At 41.6% G+C, this 6,357-nt stretch overlaps 1 protein-coding gene across 2 annotated transcripts in view; it reads left to right on the top strand.

Moving 5' to 3' along the window:
* The window catches only part of podxl (podocalyxin-like), a 21,932-nt gene that overhangs the window by 6,057 nt on the left and 9,518 nt on the right, over positions 1-6,357 (top strand). The gene's annotated exons all lie outside the window — the stretch shown is intronic.

The raw sequence follows: 6,357 nt of genomic DNA on the forward strand, positions 1-6,357 counted from the left end.
GGCCTTTGTGTGGGCTGTCACCAAACTAACGGGGCTGCTTTGTCCTGCTGCTGCTTTGGAGCGACAGCTACATTCATTTATTTACTCTACTCCAGTTAGTGTGCACAGTGCACGTTCACCATCAGATGTACATCAGTCAGGGGTTCCAGTCAGAGTACCTGGACACACACACGCATACACACACACACACACACACACACACACACACACACACACACACACACACACACACTGTGCTGTGAAAGTTTGTAAATGCATAAATGTAAGTTTGAAAGCAAAAGAGTAAAACACCTGTACGTGTACGTACACTATATGGACAAAAGTATGTGGACACTTTGGTCAATGTTTGGGCTATGACTCATTTAGAATCTGTTGAGAAATAAGTGCAACATTTTTCACTTTCTTTACAGTCTACAAAAATGTATACCACTCTTATGTCTGTGTGTTAAGTATGAAGCTAGAAGCAGGAGACAGTTAGCTTAGCTTAGCAGTGACTCTCTACAAAGTTGTTAATTATGTTATATCGTCTTTGGTTAAATTGTAACAAAGTAAAAACAACAAACTTGTGCGGGTACCGGGAGTTCTCTGTGGCTTAGACTTTCTTTCTTCAGAATACAACACAGTGGAGTTTGACAAAGTGTGGAAGAGCTATAGAAGTACAATTATTGTCACCCCCATGCCTTGTTTTTGGAAGGTCGGTATTTAGACAATCCAACAGGGCACTGAGTTAGACTAGTTAGCATTTAGTATGACTAATTTTTCTTGAGTTACATTTTTTTTTCCTCATTAGGAAAAGCTTAAACTAGTGTCTTATTTACATGGTATAAAAAACTCAGTTACCAAGGAGCATCAGAACAGAAAAAAGTTTGTAATTAGTTTACTTTAGAAGTGATTACACCGAGACATCCTCCTCGCCCATTAGTGTAACGTGAGAGTTTGATATGTGGCTTAACTTTTCAAGCAGCAGTATTACTTCTCTCCACGCTTCGTGCGCTTCACAACAACAACACTTCCTGTTTCTAAGTCACGTGCTGCTAATCAGAGGCGAGGGAGACTGAGGTAAATAAGAGAAAAACTAGAGAGATTTATTTATGGTAAAACATGCCAGATTCTTGACTAGATTTTCTCCGGTGTTGGTGGTTTTGGCTTTGTGGGGATTTACAGCTGGATACAGAGTCACTGGTCAGAAGTGTGCGTGGATGGCTACAGTGTTAACAGTTGGCTTATCCTCTCTTCCTCTCCATGTCTCGGTGTGTGTGGGGCCTTGTTCCTGGGGGCATTTATTTACAACATAGCAGTCAGGAAGGGAAGACAATTCAACCAGTTTCCACCCTCTGGCCACGGTGTCATTCTCCTTTAATGTGTACGGGTGGTGGCGTTCACTCTAAACAGGACTGGGAGCCTGCTGGAGCCAAACAGTGGGACCCCCAGGGAGACAGAAAGCTGCCTCTGACCTTCGCTGGTCAGAGGGCGGAGATTGGTTGAATTGTCCTCTCTTCCTGACAATTCCTGCCCCCCACCACCCACTTTAGTCTCCTTGAATCTAAGCTAAACACTGTCACGCTCCATGTGCTCTCAAAAGGAGCAGCTTCATAGATCTGGGTCGTATTACAGAAATTTCCTATCTTAAGTGTGAAGTTAAGATAAGAAGAGTTTAAGATTTTCACTGTTATATTACAGAATCAAAGCCTGACTAACTTTATGAATCCTGTCTTATCTCAGGTTGGGAAATCCTAAATACTCAATCCAACATCGGTTATCTACTTTTATGTCTGTTACCTAGCAACCTACACTGCGTTTCTCATCTCACCTCACAGAAGTGAGAATAATAATCATAATTATAAACAAAATAATAATGAACATTAATATTCAGGGAGACAATTAGCTGACATTTTTATTCGATGGCGTAAAGGACCTGCTCTACGTAAACACGGTGCTGGTCTCAGAACTGACAGAAATGGGATCAAACACAGAGGACAACCTTCACTATTGCATCAATAATGATGTATATCTAAACCTAAAGTGACAACAATACAAACAACTGGCAGAATACCAAGTTACACTCACCAAGCACTTTATTAGGAACACCTGTACACCTGCTTATTGATGCAATTATCTAATCAGCCAATCGTGAGACAGCATGATATGAAATCCTGCAGATCCAGGTCAGGACATTCAGTTTCAGGGACATGAGTGCTGGTGTCAGACATTGGTTTGAGTGTTTCTCAAGCTGCTGATCTCCTGGATTTTCACACTCAACAGTCTCTAGAGGTTTTACTCAGAATGGAGCAACAACAAAAGCATCCAGTGAGCAGCAGCTCTGTGTTGATGAGAGAGGTCAGAGGTCAGAGGTGAATGGACAGACTGGTTGGACCGGACAGAAAGGCTACGGTCACTCAGATAACCACTTCAGAGTGAACAACACGTCAAACGTACAACAGCAGAAGACCACGTCAGTTTCCACTTCCACTGGCACCAAGACCAGAAACCTGAGGCTGCAGTGGACACACACTCACCAACACTGGACAGTTTGAGACCTGGTCTGATGGATCTGGATTTGTGCTGAGGCAGCAGACGGTAGGGTCGAAGTCTGAAGTTCACCATCTCCTAATGGCTCCTTCCACCAGGATAAAGCTCCATGTCACAAACAAACAGAGGTTTCATCAACATGACAGTGAGTTCAGTGAACTTCAGTGAGCTTCCCAGTCTCCAGACCTGAATCCAGTAGAAGATGTTTGGGATGTGGTAGAACAGGAGATCGGCAGCATGAATGTGCAGCAGGCAAATCTGCAGAGATCATGTGCTGCATCATGTCAACATGAAACAGAGTCTCAGAGGAAAGTTTCAACATCTGGTGGATCCATGAAGAACTGAAGCTGTTTGAGAGCAAAGGGAGGAACTACCCAGTGTTAATGTGGTGTTAATGAAGTGCAAATGCATACACAGGCCCAAATCAACAGAGCTGTTTCCTGTCGCTGCATTGAGCCAAGAAAGAGAGAAGGCCAGGGAAAGGACAGAAGGTAGATTCTCACACCTCCTGCTGTCTGACCCTCCAGCAGCAGATCACATCACGAGGCAAACAGCATAACATCATGTTACAGTGTCTAGTCAGCTGGCAGCAATGAGCTCCATACACACACACACACACACACACACACACACACACACACAAACAACAAACAATTCAGTGTTGGAAATTCTTTAATTACTTGTTTAACTTCTCACTTGTCTACTTGTTTTACTAGTTTTGTGATTTAACTAGAAGGAGATTTAAATATTTGAGATTAGTTCTTTAAAAGATTGCTTCAGGATTTTAGTAAGTAAAAGAAATGCCAAGCTAACACCCCCCTCCTCCCCCAAACCATCTATAAGTATATATTGCACTGTTCTGAGGAGAAAAAATAATAATAAGGATTACAAGTCTTACTTAAAATTGCAATTAATTCAAACTTAATCAAAATTTTATGTAAACATTAACTGATTCTTTTGGCCCTTTGGGGGCAGTGTAACGAGCTGTAAACCCATCACTCATGGAGTCGGCTTTCTGTCCAGTGTTCCCTCTCTTTTATCTCAGCGTTTGGTCTCCACCAGCTCCTGAGGGAAACATCTGGCTCTTTAGCTGCTAAATACTCCACTATGTTCACCAGCTGCTGGTTGCTGCTGCACAGGTAGTGCACCGTGGATTTTGACAGCTTTTTCTTTCTTTTTCTTTTTTTTCTTTTATTTGCTGAAAACAGAAAACAACTCTATTAGAGCAATGGAAAAAAAAACAAAAGGTGCAGGTCATAAAAACAAAACAACTCATGTGATAACCCACTTTCACAATACACATTGTTATATCATCCACTGTTAATATAAAGTATTAACAGTATTGATTAGTACAGCTTTAATATCCAATAACTGTCTTTATTGTATAGTCAGATTCAGGCGGATAGAGCACCATGGAGTCAGAACTACATTGACCTGGACCTGGATGTCTTGATGTAAGCCTCGGCCACAGCGCTTCTTCTTCTCTGTCTCTATTTATAGTTAGCATGGCAGGATGCTGCACACAATAAACTTGGAAGCACCACACCCACGGCTACAGCCTGTTTCCAGTGCTGTGTGAAATATCCTCGCCTGACTCCACGGCCAGAGAACAATGGCCCTGACCCCCAAACACTGGCAATTACATCCACACACAGCTCCTCTCAGCATACATGCCTGGTAACAAATTAAAACAATTATGTTATGTAACAGTTCCTCAAATGACCATAACGGTGTTTTAGCATGTTGGAGCTAATATATTTCTATTAACATATACTTTATTGTCAGCTTTATAAAGACTCTTAGCGATATCCTGAATGTTTGTGAGAGAGAGAAGTGTTGTTTTTTTCTTCTAATTTCTCGGCAACCAAAGATAATAAAACTCAGTTTGACCTTAAACTTACACGAGAGAAAGAATCCATCATATCTATTATTTTGATAGATAATTATGACTTAATATGTGACTGTACTAAACAAAAGGCACAGACATGGATAGACAGACATACTGTTCACTTTGACAGATCAACTGTTGCTTAAAGGGGCTATTTATAAGTTTCGCTACATAGCTAACGTTAGCATTAGCAACTGTTTACTTACCAGTCTAGAAGAAACGTTGTGAGTTCAGCATCAAACTTCATTCCTTATTCAACAACAGCTGTCTCCTGAGGTGGAAACAAACATCAATGTTAACTCTTATCTCTATCACTTCTTTTCATCTACTGAAGTTAGCATTCTCCTCACTTTCTGATAGTGCCTCACTGTAGCCTCCGGTCTGTCCTGAAGACGTAGCTGCTAAGAGGATGTATTATAACCTCTTGTAATATAAAGACAATGATGGCTGAAGCTCTAGTCAAGTGACAATCACCACCACCTGGTCCTGCTCTTCAGGAGATTTAAAGTATACACTTTAAAGTATACACTAGGTATCCCAGATAGCAAAATAAATCCAGCCCATTCTTGGCTCACATGCTTGTTTTCTTCTGGCCCAGTATACGCCTGGCTCCACGGCCCAAATCAGGCCCATATACAGCATGATTTTAAGATGCTACCTCCCCATCTTGACTAGTTCTCACAAGCACACACTGAAAATTTTCCAGCTGTCTGTCAATAATGATGGATAACAGCCAAACTCTGCCCAGATGTGGCAATACATGGGCCAGATTCGGGCCTAGGACCCAGGCGTATGTTGGGCCAGAAGTTTCAGTGTGATGTCTGGGATATTGATAGGTCCAAACACTGAAAAACAGCAGCAACACACTAATTCATGGACCACATGTATTTCAAAAACAATTCCAAATGTAAAAACTGTAGGTCATCAAGGTAACTAGTGTGATGTGTTCAGGTCATGTGGGCTGGACGGAAGGAATGCGAAGCTTATACATTTAAACTAGACTATGAAAGCCTACAGACATGACAGAAAATTCTGTGATCAGCAAGAGAAAGAGAAATCTCAACAGCCACAACAGTGTCGATTGGATATCTCAGATTCATTGAGAAGCCTCACACATCAGTTGTCCGTGGGCTAGCTGCAGTTCAATCAAATCTTCTGCATGTAATTTTGAATAGAAAAGATATAATTTTACACATTTTGAATAACAGACGGAAATGTCCTTTGAACTTTTATCAGTTTCCCTTCCAGTTTATTTTCACAGCAATTTCCACAGCATGTGAATGCAGTACTAGGATGGTGCTAGGAGTTATCAGATAGGAGTCTGTTCTGGTCAAGTGGAGGCTGATAGAGTTGAGCCTGTCCTGTCTCTGTTTGGCACAGACACATCTCTTATCAGTCCTGGGCCTGCTGCCCTGAACACTGTGACTAAGTGAGGAAGACTGACTGTTCTCCCTTTGATTGAGCTGAGTGTTCACATCAATAGGACATGTGCTGCTTGTGAAATCCTTCACTGCAGAATCACATGCAGACAGCAGATATGAACACATATGTCCCCATGTTTTGTACCTACATCCTCTACTTCTTTAGAGCTCCTGAGTTTGCCAGAATGACTTCCAGATGTTGCATTGAGATACTTTAAGTCAAGTAAAACAAGTAAAAGTATTTCATATAACGCATATCACCGCTGCATTGAATTCTGGGTTATCGTCCACAGAAATCTGAGATCTCCCCTTATCTATAGCGCTCGAAAGATATGAGGCAAATTTAGCTGAATTAAAAGGTTGGAGTTCAGTGTATTTTTGAAAGATACAAGATACAGTGAATGGTCAGAGTGATCAAATCTTCCCGTTTAATCACACTAAACTTACAGTATTCTACCACTTCTTCAGAGCTGTCTTCTTTTTCCATCCACCTGGATGTCCCTCTTGATACCCCCCCCC

Source organism: Seriola lalandi, unplaced genomic scaffold (genome assembly GCF_002814215.2).
Source record: "Seriola lalandi dorsalis isolate HSWRI2012SDOR001 ecotype SW California unplaced genomic scaffold, Sedor1 jcf7180002054584, whole genome shotgun sequence".
NCBI classification, from domain to species: domain Eukaryota; kingdom Metazoa; phylum Chordata; class Actinopteri; order Carangiformes; family Carangidae; genus Seriola; species Seriola lalandi.